Source organism: Xyrauchen texanus, chromosome 45 (genome assembly GCF_025860055.1).
Source record: "Xyrauchen texanus isolate HMW12.3.18 chromosome 45, RBS_HiC_50CHRs, whole genome shotgun sequence".
Taxonomy (NCBI): Eukaryota; Metazoa; Chordata; class Actinopteri; order Cypriniformes; family Catostomidae; genus Xyrauchen; species Xyrauchen texanus.
Genome location: NC_068320.1, coordinates 77,712 through 90,347, shown reverse-complemented (window position 1 = coordinate 90,347; position 12,636 = coordinate 77,712). Strand labels below are relative to the sequence as shown.

Here is a 12,636-nt window from a genome sequence, read left to right as displayed (position 1 = left end):
CCGCCTTACAGCGTCCTTCACTGCGACATAGAAACAAAGCTAGGTGTGGTGTCAGCGTTGGTTGGGCACACATTGACAATGCATACACATTGTTCCCTTTTACACGAAAAGCCAATGTGTAATATAACATTGCGAAGGGCACACAAAAATATAGCAGAAGAAAACATACATCCCAAATGTTCACATGTGAGTAGAAAGATCAGTTTGGCCTCCACACAGGGTTTCGGCCAACGGCACTCCAGCGGCCTTCGAGCTGAGAGAAAGACATCAATAAAGTATCATTTGATCGTTTTTTGGTGGGAACAATGCTTTGCTTGTTACGCTGAAAAGTGTTGCGCGCTAATATTGTATCGTGGAGTGGCATGGTCCATTTTGTTTGGTCCCGCACTGGTCAAACCGTCCATGTCTACTTGATAGTTTGTGACCTTTGACGCTCTCACCGTGACCTCATCTCGCTTTTCCGTTTCTGGCCGTCCTCTCACAGAGTGATTACGGCATCGCTTCTCGGCCTTTTGGCTAAGATCAAGTGTAGTATCTGTTCTTATCAGTTTAATATCTGATACGTCCCCTATCCGGGGACCATATATTGAATGGATTTTTGGGCCTGGGAGATGGAAGAGGGGCTTGCTCCGTCCACTCTACGTATCGACTTGGTATTGCAGTATTTCCAGGCACGGTGCGCTTCCCTTTCGGGGGATCAACATTTGTTATGAAAGGCAGAGATCTTTGTTCATTAATTCAATAAGCGTCTGAGAGCGGGCAAATGAGGAATCTTTACTTTAGCTCTTGTTCAGGTGTGTGATTGCGTGTCCATGAACGAACCGCCGACTCGTCGGCCGAAAGCGAATGGTATAGTGCTGTTGTCGTTCGCTCCTGAGACCACAAACTGTCACAAGGCAGAGAACTAATAAACAGACTTGGTAGCAATAAAAGTTGGGGTTTAAAGTTTGTGTACACGCCTGTTTAATTGCAAAGCGCATTCATGCACTAGGAGTTGTGGATGAATTGTTTGTGTATGAGGACAATGTTGGTATGAATGGTAAAGAGGAGAATGGGCCCTCTGCCCCAAAACCCTTGCACTTATACTTACCTGGTAGGGGAGACACTATGATCATGAAGGTGGTTCACCCAGGGTGAGGCTCGGCCATTGCACTTCGGTTGTGCTGACCTTGCAATTCCCCAAATGTGGGAATCTCGACTGCATAATTTCTGGTAGTGAGGGACTGCGTCCGCGCTCTCCCCTGGTCATTCGTTTAAAAAAAAAACTATCTCTGTTGTGTTTGTCGGGCGTGCTCTCAATTAAGGTGCTTCCCATAAACGCCAACCTGATCATTCGTTTTGCACTGTTTAGATTTTAAGACAGCATTAAACAATGTTGATGTTAAAAAGGCCATTACTAGTAATATGCCTTCTGACATAAATCTTTTTCTTTTGCCGAGATTGATCGATGCACAGCATACAGCATAGCAGCCAATCAGCGTTCGCTGATCTACGTGCATGCGAACATCCCGCCCACAGTGCTCTGTGTGAAGTTGAGAGTTGATTCTGTCGGAGCACTAACGCTGTATTTTTGCCGTTGTAAATAACATTTTAGTTGTTAATTTCATGGGTGTTGTGCGTCAATGCAAAGTAAGTGAATTATACTTGATTTCTAGCAATCATATGTGCAATCCTAGACCTGTTCAATATTTAGTTTGCCGTTATAACGAGCATTAGCACGTTGAGGTTAATTATAGGAGTTATCACGGATTTGTAACGATGTTGTGCTGTATATAGGATGTTATATATCTACTTAGTTGTTCATATTGATGTAATCTATGTATATTTCATCAGTGTTTGATGCATTTCAATTGTTAAAGACTGTGTTTGAGGTATTCTGAAGTTGTAAACTACTTAATGCATGTGCTTGTAACATTCCCAGACAGAGCACCGCTGACAAACTATGAGACGCAGATCAAACTGTTTAGAGTGTAATTTAATGTATGGCATAGCAAGTTTGTTTTTCTTTCTTTATTAATCTCATTTCCATATTTTGTTCATACTCATCATGTACCTGTTTTAAAATATTTAATGTTATTATTATGTATGTTTACAATTGCCTATATTTTCTGTTACCATAGAAAAACCACACCTACTTATACACCTTGATTAAGGACAACTACTTTGTTATCTGAGTTGATGTGGTGACAAATAAACGGGTTATTCCCAAATATCGGACATCTACTGACCAGTCTCTTACCAGACACCCTGTGGCGGGTTTTCAACCTAACTAGCAACATAACTAAATGTGATTGAGCTGTCATCAGTCAATTCATTTCTTCAGTTGAAAGGCTCGCTTTCTTTTATACAATATTTTGAATCCTAAGCAATGGTCCTGTTTATTTCTCATTTGCATCTCCATCTGTAGAAACGGAATCCTCACTTAACGTGAACACGATCAAAAACACGTTTAAATATTGTAACATTCGTATGCATGTCCCTCCGTTGAAAAGAAAGCCTTGCGTTGTCACTGATCATTTCAACTTAAGAAACATACACGTTAAAGTTCAATGATGCTATCTTTAAAAACCCCACAAGATGAAGGAAGACATGCTGACAACGGATTCTGCTTTCCCTCCAATTTTACTGATGTTAAGTTTAGTGGAAAATTCAGTCAATTAACAATTATATGAAAGCACAGGGAGGAAACAGAAGATGGACATATAAATACTGGGTTAAAAAAAACTAAACGCCAGGATGTGCTTACATGTGAAAGGGATATTTCCAAAATAAAAATACAAATAAAAAAAGAAAGCATTTATAATCAGTTCAGCTTTTCCCATTAAAGCTGAGGGTAAAACAGTTATTTAACATATTGTCATTTTTATTATTATTATTCATAAAGGGCAACTCGACTTTGGTTGATTATTTTATGACTGAATTTTGTTTAACGAATAATGCAAGTGTCGACAACACTAATGACAAATTCTTTTAAAAGAAGAATTTTCTAATTTGCTGTCAATTCCATCACAAACTCTATACCACTAAGTATTTCAATAAATATATGTAACAGGAACTAAATGGTTTACCACCGATGACATATTTTCATGAATAATGTGAAAACAGTATAGATTAAATGTTAAATATCTCTTAGAGCAGACTCCTATTTTTCTGAACTTTGAAACTGGAATTTCTGTTACACAAGTTGAATTTTCTTGCCCTGTATCAAACTAAGACAAAGACCACACGGCATCCTCTGAGCTCACAAATAGAAATGAAGCGCTGTATCAAACTAAGACAAAGGAAATTTGGCGTTCAGCGATCCGACAGAGATAGAAATAAAGAACCGTATCTGCTACTGAAGTGGACGCCATCACTTAAACACGCAGGATTTCCTACTTGCTCACAAAGGATTTCGTCTTCACTTCAAGCTCACTGTTCAGTGTAAGAGAAAAGCGAGATTAGCCTGAATTATTAAAAGTACAGAGCCAAAGTTAAACTTTGGACCCAATGGATCCGAAAAAGAAAAGAAAAGAAAAAAAAAAAAAGCCACGATTTGCGTTCATAAGAGAATAAAAAGGTCTGTCTGGCCCCCGCGTTTGATTAGCTACTCTGAAACAAGAGACTTCAGCGTCCTTCACTGAGACATAGAAACAAAGCTAGGTGTGGTGTCAGCGTTGGTTGGGCACACATTGACAATGCATACACATTGTTCCTTTTACACGAAAAGCCAATGTGTAATATAACATTGCGAAGGGCACACAAAAATATAGCAGAAGAAAACATACATCCCAAATGTTCAAATGTGAGTAGAAAGATCAGTTTGGCCTCCACACGGGGTTTCGCCAACGGCACTCCAGCCGCCTTCGAGCTGAGAGAAAGACATCAATAAAGTATCATTTGATCGTTTTTTGGTGGGAACAATGCTTTGCTTGTTACGCTGAAAAGTGTTGCACGCTAATATTGCATCGTGGAGTGGCATGGTCCATTTTGTTTGGTCCCGCACTGGTCAAACCGTCCATGTCTACTTGATAGTTTGTGACCTTTGACGCTCTCACCATGACCTCATCTCGCTTTCCGCTTCCGGCCGTCCTCTCACAGAGTGATTACGGCATCGCTTCTGGCCTTTTGGTTAAGATCTTGTGTCTTGTCAGAGGGTGGCGCTAGCGATCGCTTCTTGTAGGTTTCTTGGTTCATGAGTGGAAGTTTCACGAGCCGCTCAACCTTTAGGAGGTACATTGGTTTTGCCGGTTTTAAAGCAGAGGACTCGTTTTCTTTCGGGAATCTTTTAAGGTAAGTTTTTTATAACTTTTTAATTAATTTATATTTTTATCTGTTTATATACCTTGTTTTAGTAGGCTGTGGGTGCCTTCACCATGTCAGCTGCCCGTGCTGGCACAAGGAGGCACCATAGCGCTCGCTTTAATTTTGTTGAAGTTAATGGGAAGCTCCTGGAATGTCTCGGCTTGATTTCTCCAGGAAGCTGATCCAAAAAACTCTGGGTTTTAATGCAATGGATTTGAATTGCTTAATGACTCTGCCCCTGAACAAAGGGTTTGATTTAAGTTTTAAGAATGCTTCCTTGTTAAATGTTTTTGGCAAAAATTTGAGGTTTAGTAAGGTCCAGTTCTCCATGTTTGCTGTAGAAAAGCTTTCTGATAATTCACTCAAAACTGTGATTGTTAGAATGTTTAATGAAACAGTGAGTGGAGATGATATTTGTGTTTGGCTGGGCAGATTTTGCACTGTACGAGGTCCAACCGGTCAGAGTGGTTGGATGAAGATGGCATTTGGAACTGCTCTTGGCGTGTTCCTATTAAACAATGGGAAGACGCTGAGGGCTTCCAGGGCCTGAAACATCTTCCCTCTATGATTGTGTTGGGAGAAAACCGAGGCTACATCCACTATCAGGGATGCCTAAATTATGTAGGAAGTGTGGGAAATTTGGGCATCTGGCTGAAACCTGCCAAGAAATTGTGTGTGGGAAGTGTAGAGCAATTGGTCACAGTTTTGAAGAATGTACCAGTGGCAGACGGTGCAATCTGTGTGGAGAGACCAACCACCTCTACAGAGATTGCCCAAAAAGTTTTGCCAACATAGTGAAAAGTAACAAAATGGCCGTCCCACAGATTGAGCAAACGGGAGAACAAAGGGAGGAGGCGGTCCCTGAAGTTTTGGCGGGAAATTCAAATTCCCAGCCAGCTTCAGGGATTGGACAAAGAGGAGGAAGTGGGGCGGCAACAGGGGCAGAGTCAAACATTTTATTTGAACAGGGGGAGGAAGTCACCTCCCAAAGAAAATTAGATGTAGAGGAGGGAGAGGAGGAAACAACTTCCTCTTTAATCACCGTGCCTGAGGCGAGTTTGGAGTCCAGTCGGAGTGAAACGGATTACGCACTTCCGAATGCTCAGGTGCAGAAAAGGCCTCATGGATCTCCTCTGGCTAAAACAGAGGAGAAAAGCAGAGGGCAACTCATCAGCCAGAGAGTTCCTTTATGGAAGAGCTGGACCGTATGTGGCCCCAAGAATCCCCAAATGAGGTCTCATTTTTGCACGTAAAGCTAAGAACATCATCGCCAAAGGAGCCGCAAGAGAGTCCCTCTGCAGCTCTGCAGGCATTAAACATCTGCCCTCCTGACCCCAACATCATGGGTATAAAGGAGGAGCAGGTATCACAGGAAATTTTATGATTTTAACTGAAACCTGTAGTCTTTAAATGCATTTTAAAGAGTTAAATGTCATGCCTTTTAACCATACTGCTCATGACCCTCACTATCTCTACTCTTAATGTAAGAAGTGTGAGGTCCACTCATGCGAGCACAGAGTGTTTTATCCTTTTTAAAGTCTTGTAAGTCAGATGTGTTTTTATTGCAAGAGTGTGCTCTGCCTTTTTAACAAATTATAGGAAGTGGGAGGAGATGTGGACTCCAGGTCCCTCACTATGGAGTGGATCCAACCAAAACAAATGTGACGGTGTTGTCATTTTAATAAATAATCCCAACATTGTGGTGAAGGGTAGCACTGTGGTTAGGGATGGGCGGGCAATTTTAGCAAACATGACTTTTTGGACAAGGATTTTAACATTTTAAATGTGTATGGTTTTACTGATAAAAATGAAAGGTATGAGCTTTTAGAAGACCTGCAGCCCCACATGTTAGGTAGGGTTCCCCTAGTAGTGGCAGGGGATTTTAACTGTGTTTTAACGCAGAAAGACAGAAAGAGGGTTGGAGAGGATTTTAAGGCTGACAAGACTTCGGTTTTATTGCAGGGTTTAGTCAAAGATTTTAAGCTAGTCGACTGTTTTAAAAAAATGCATCAAGGAGAGGAGGGCTTCACCTGGTTTAGTGGTGATGGGGCCAGAGCCTCTCGAATCGACTATGTTTTTACAAGGGACTGCCCGCCATCCGATGCAACATTGACCCCCCTCTTTTTTTCTGACCACTTGATGCTGTCTTGCACCCTTGCACTCCCCACCGGTGTGACTGTAGGGGGAGGGCTGTGGAGGCTGAACTGCTCCTTGTTGGAAGATGAGGAAGTAGTTGGAGAATATAGGGAGCAGTTCAGCCAATGGCAGACCCTCCAAGACTTTTATGATTCACGAGCACAGTGGTGGGAGATGGTAAAGGCCAGGACAAGACAGTTTTTTAGAAAGGTAGGGAAAAATAAGAAAAACAGAGGGAAAAGGCACATGATGGGGCTGCAAAAAGACTACAGAGATATTTTAACCTTTTAAATAACGGTTTGGATTTTAGTGATGATATAAAAAAATAAAAAGGAAATGTCAGTTTTAAGTGAAACACGAAGCAAAGGTGTCATTTTAAGAAGCAGAGAAAGAGACATTGAAGAAGGCTAAAAGTGCACCAGGTATTTCTTTAAAAAATTATCACACGGGAGGGGTAATAACATCTTTAAAAACTGGAGGGAGGGAAGTGCACACAACAAAAGAAGTTTTAAGTGAGGTCACAAAATATTATGAAGATTTGTATTGCAAAAAAGAGTAGATAATGACACTTTAAGGGAAGTTTTAGCGTTTTTAGAGAAAAATGTCAATGGCAAAGGTGTTTTTTATCCCAGGATTTTAACATTTTAGAAATTCATAAGGCTCTTAAAAGTTTTAAAAGGGAAGTCCCCAGGAATGGACGGACTCCCCTAGAGTTTTATGTGACTTTTGGGATATTTTAGCACATGAATTATTGACCGCTTTTAAAGAATTTGAGACTTTGACCAGACTTCCGACAGCTTTAGAATAGGGACAGTTTCATTGTTGTACAAAAAGGAGACAAGACTGACCTAAAGAACTGGCGACCGATCACGCTTTTAAATTTTGACTGTAAGCTTTTTAGTAAGATTTTAGCCACACGTATGTCGACTGTTTTAGAGGACGTAATCCACCCGGATCAAGCTTGTGCTGTGCCAGGGAGGAAGATCACGGACAGCCTAGTACTGATTAGAGATGCCATCTGTTATGCGAGAGACAGAAATTTTCGACTAGTAGTCCTCAATTTAGATTTTGAAAAAGCATTTGATCGGATCTCGCACCAGTACTTGTTTCACGTACTGACAAAAATGGGTTTTCCAGGGAGGTTCATAGCCTGGGTGGGACTGCTGTACAATGACATAGTCAGCAAAATTCTTGTAAATGGGCACTTAACCAAAATGATAAATATCTGTAGTGGTGTCCGTCAGGGATGCCCTTTATCTCCTCTCCTTTATGTGGCGTGCATTGAGCCACTGGCACAGATCTTGAGAAAGGATAAATGGATTAAAGGACTAGACGCTCCGGGACTGGTGGACTGACGGCGACCTGTGTGCTGTACATGGACGACGTGACCCTTTTAGCGACAGACTTTTTATCAGTAAGAAGAGCAATGGATGTGACAGACTGGTACGGTCGGGCCTCGGGCCAAGCTCAACAGAAGTAAGTCCGAGGCCCAGCTTTTGGGCCTTGGGGAAACGTTGACACAGGTGGACTTGAAGTCGCTTTTAAAGAGACCGAGCTAAAAATTTTAGGGGTTAAATTTGACAAAGAGGGTGGAGGACGGGGAAATTGGACTGACATGCTAGGGAAAGTCAGGCAAAGACTGGGGTTTTGGGGACTAAGACAATTGACTCTAGAAGGAAAGGTTTTAATATTTAAAGCAGTGATTTTACCCTTACTTTTACTTACATGCTCTGTTTTTAGTCCCCTAGGAGTTTTCTTCTAGACCTGGAGAGGGCAGTGTTTTATTTCTTGTGGGGGTCCAGGTGGGAAAGACTGAAAAGGGAGGTCATCAAGAAAAGACCAGAAAATGGGGAAAAGGCCTCCCAGACCCCCACCTGTTTTTAGCCAGCCGCTTCACTGCCCTGCATATTGGTTATGCGGTGACCCCATCCACAGAAAATAAGACTGCAGCCATGGCCCGCTTTTGGATGGGGTCTTACCTGAGAGCTTTAAAGATTTTAAAAAAGATTTGACAACCCCAGTGGCTTTTAATCTTCCAAAAGAATATGATTTTATCAAGAAGTTTTTAAAAAGAAATTGTTTAGAGTCGCAAGATGTCACCCTTTTAACCAACCACAAATCTCTTGTCTCTTTTGTGCAGGACCGGAAACAGTGAGTCCAGTCCCAGGCCTCACACTAGGTGAGGCAAAAGATGTTTGGAAAAATGCTGCCCACCCAACTCTCCAGAATAGGCACAAGGACATGGCGTGGATGGTGGCCCATGAGATCCTCCCGGTCAGGGCGGTGATGCACTCCAGAGGCATGGCCAAGAATCCAGTCTGCCCTCGTCCGGGGTGTAGTGCCCCGGAGACAGTACGACACCTGCTCTGGGAGTGCAGCGCCGCGCTGGACCTGTGGGCCAAGACCGCCCCCTGTATTTCCCGTGCCTGCCAGCGGGTAGGGTCCAGATGGATTACAAGCTCGCCATCCTTGGTGTGGGCCAGGGCTTGAAGGACTGTACAGCAAAAAACTTTACCTCGCTCTGGCTCACTTTCAACTCAATCAAGGATGCCATCTGGACCACAAGAAACCTGCTGGTGGGGAAACACGCTACGGTTCCCTCCACGCGAGCGAGCAAATGGTAACATCAACGCTGCAGGGGTACCGGCGCTGTTATTCGGACGGGGGCCGGGGTCACACGGAAGAGGTCCCGCCGCCACCGTACTTTGGCCGCCTGTAGATGCACCCTTACCACCACCGGCTACGGGAACAGCAGGCCAGCGGGCAGGAGGAGAGGGATCTCCTCTGAGCACAGAAGCTGCATGCCAAGTGCCTTTCCTGGAGAGTGGGATGATGGCCAATTTGATAGGGACTCATCCCGGTCTTGAACAATAGATGGCATTTTAAATTGGCACCAAGTTGTTTTTATTTATTATTTTTAAAACATTACTTTTAACACACAATTGAAAAATATGGACTTTTAAGCACACAATTGAAAAATATGGACTTTTAAGATTTTTTATGATTTTACTAGTGTCTTAAATTTGTCTTGTTAATTGTCCTTTTTATTTTGCAAATATTATGAAGTTGTGTGTATATGTTTTGTTTTATTGGTTAAAGGAAAATGGTAAGATTGTGTGAAAACATATTTGAAAAGAAAAATTGTGGAAAAAAGAAAAAGAGTGACAATAAAAATTTTTCGAAAGAAAAAAAATCTGTTCTTATCAGTTTAGTATCTGATACGTCCCCTATCCGGGGACCATATATTAAATGGATTTTTGGGCCTGGGAGATGGAAGAGGGGCTTGCTCCGTCCACTCTACGTATCGACTTGGTATTGCAGTATTTCCAGGCACGGTGCGCTTCCCTTTCGGGGATCAACATTTGTTATGAAAGGCAGAGATCTTTGTTCATTAATTCAATAAGCGTCTGAGAGCGGGCAAATGAGGTATCTTTACTTTAGCTCTTGTTCAGGTGTGTGATTGCGTGTCCGTGAACGAACCGCCGACTCGTCGGCCGAAAGCGAATGGTATAGTGCTGTTGTCGTTCGCTCCTGAGACCACAAACTGTCACAAGGCAGAGAACTAATACACAGACTTGGTAGCAATAAAAGTTGGGGTTTAAAGTTTGTGTACACGCCTGTTTAATTGCAAAGCGCATTCATGCACTAGGAGTTGTGGATGAATTGTTTGTGTATGAGGACAACGTTGGTATGAATGGTAAAGAGGAGAATGGGCCCTCTGCCCCAAAACCCTTGCACTTATACTTACCTGGTAGGGGAGACACTATGATCATGAAGGTGGTTCACCCAGGGTGAGGCTCGGCCATTGCACTTCGGTTGTGCTGACCCTTGCGAATTCCCCAAATGTGGGAATCTCGACTGCATAATTTCTGGTAGTTAGGGACTGCGTCCGCACTATTCCCTGGTCATTCGTTTAAAAAAAAAACTATCTCTGTTGTGTTTGTCGGGCGTGCTCTCAATTAAGGTGCTTCCCATAAACGCCAACCTGATCATTCGTTTTGCACTGTTTAGATTTTAAGACAGCATTAAACAATGTTGATGTTAAAAAGGCCATTACTAGTAATATGCCTTCTGACATAAATCTTTTTCTTTTGCCGAGATTGATCGATGCACAGCATACAGCATAGCAGCCAATCAGCGTTCGCTGATCTACGTGCATGCGAACATCCCGCCCACAGTGCTCTGTGTGAAGTTGAGAGTTGATTCTGTCGGAGCACTAACGCTGTATTTTTGCCGTTGTAAATAACATTTTAGTTGTTAATTTCATGGGTGTTGTGCGTCAATGCAAAGTAAGTGAATTATACTTGATTTCTAGCAATCATATGTGCAATCCTAGACCTGTTCAATATTTAGTTTGCCGTTATAACGAGCATTAGCTCGTTGAGGTTAATTATAGGAGTTATCACGGCTTTGTAACGATGTTGTGCTGTATATAGGATGTTATATATCTACTTAGTTGTTCATATTGATGTAATCTATGTATATTTCATCAGTGTTTGATGCATTTCAATTGTTAAAGACTGCGTTTGAGGTATTCTGAAGTTGTAAACTACTTAATGCATGTGCGTGTAACAAGCCCAGACAGAGCACCGCTGACAAACTATGAGACGCAGATCAAACTGTTTAGAGTGTAATTTAATGTATGGCATAGCAAGTTTGTTTTTCTTTCTTTATTAATCTCATTTCCATATTTTGTTCATACTCATCATGTACCTGTTTTAAAATATTTAATGTTATTATTATGTATGTTTACACTTGCCTATATTTTCTGTTACCATAGAAAACCACACCTACTTATACACCTTGATTAAGGACAACTACTTTGTTATCTGAGTTGATGTGGTGACAAATAAACGGGTTATTCCCAAATATCGGACATCTACTGACCAGTCTCTTACCAGACACCCTGTGGCGGGTTTTCAACTTAACTAGCAACATAACTAAATGTGATTGAGCTGTCATCAGTCAATTCATTTCTTCATGGTCCTTCGAGCCGGATGAAACTTGCTACAGGCTTATAAGATGTCAGCACATGCAGAAGATGAGCCAACTGGGCGTGTCAGAAGGAAGACTGCCCTTCCCGCCCGATATGAAGATTATGATCTCACTGGTTTCTCCCTGCCTAAGCTCTTGTATCCCGAACCCGTGTCACCAATCACTCAGATGCCCTCCTATCGGTCAGAGGGTGAAACCCAACAGGAGGGTGCAATGGCATCCGATCCAGTACAGATCCTAGGTGATGAGCCCCTTAGCTCAGAAGAATGGTCCGACACTGAACTAAGCAGGTCTGAGAATGACATTCTCAAGCTTAAGAAATATTACTTCGCCATGCAAATAGGAACATGTTTCGCACTGTCAATCCGATCCAGCAGGAAAGGGATGCATTGCAGCAGACAAATCAGCAATATGCACAAGAGCTCTCTCAACTTAAGCGGCAGATGCAGCAGCTACAGATTCAGGTAGAACAACAACGGCCTGTGGCTCAACCGCTACCATCTGTTATTCCTGCCCGTCAGTCATACACTAGCCAGCCTATTCCTGCACCACGTCGTGTAAAGAACATGCAGTCAGCTGAGAGAAGTTTTAGGCCTGTGCCAGCACCACGCTTCAGACAACATGATATCAACTCAGATCATGAACATTCTTCTGCTCCTGTGGCTGATCTCAGAGACAACGATTACTCCCCTATGACATTCCATGTGCCCAGCCATCCAGTTGGGAGGTTCCAAAGGAGGAGGAATTTTACCAACCTGAAAGAGAATATCAACCCCCATATGAGAGAGCGTGTAGCAACCTCTACACCTTATGATTCTGCCTGGCGCCAAAGAACGCCCATAGCTCACAGAGTAAAGTCGCCAGTTTGAGCCAGAGTCAATGTACAGAGGCCCTACTCCCACCATACCAGATTTTGTACATCCAGACCCGAGAGAGTTCTCACGTTTGAAGATCGCCTTAGAGAATACACTCCCTGCTAATGCCACAGAGAGGTTTAAATTTCAGATTCTCACAGACCATCTCAAGCTAGAAGAGGCGCTACTCATCGCTGATTCTTACAGCCATTCTCAATACCCCTTCACAAGAACAATGGACGCTCTGGATCAGCAGTTTGGTCAGCCACACCAGCTTGCATTACAACGAATAGCAGAACTTATGGATGGCCCAAATATCAGCAGCGGAGACATAAAAGCCTTCAGACTGTTCGCACTTAAAGTTCGG

The 12,636-nt window shown here is 42.7% G+C and overlaps 3 non-coding genes and 1 pseudogene across 3 annotated transcripts; all 4 read left to right on the top strand.

The window, feature by feature from the left end:
* The first annotated feature begins 496 nt into the window (after window positions 1–496).
* On the top strand, window positions 497–687 carry LOC127637871 (U2 spliceosomal RNA). Its single transcript, XR_007969808.1, has one exon. It is a non-coding gene; the product is annotated as a U2 spliceosomal RNA (small nuclear RNA).
* A 395-nt stretch (window positions 688–1,082) lies between these two features.
* LOC127637865 (U1 spliceosomal RNA) lies at window positions 1,083–1,244 on the top strand. Its single transcript, XR_007969803.1, has one exon. It is a non-coding gene; the product is annotated as a U1 spliceosomal RNA (small nuclear RNA).
* Window positions 1,245–9,590: 8,346 nt separating this feature from the next.
* Window positions 9,591–9,766, top strand: LOC127637828 (uncharacterized; annotated as a pseudogene).
* Window positions 9,767–10,160: 394 nt separating this feature from the next.
* Window positions 10,161–10,324, top strand: LOC127637859 (U1 spliceosomal RNA). Its single transcript, XR_007969798.1, has one exon. It is a non-coding gene; the product is annotated as a U1 spliceosomal RNA (small nuclear RNA).
* Window positions 10,325–12,636: the final 2,312 nt, after the last annotated feature.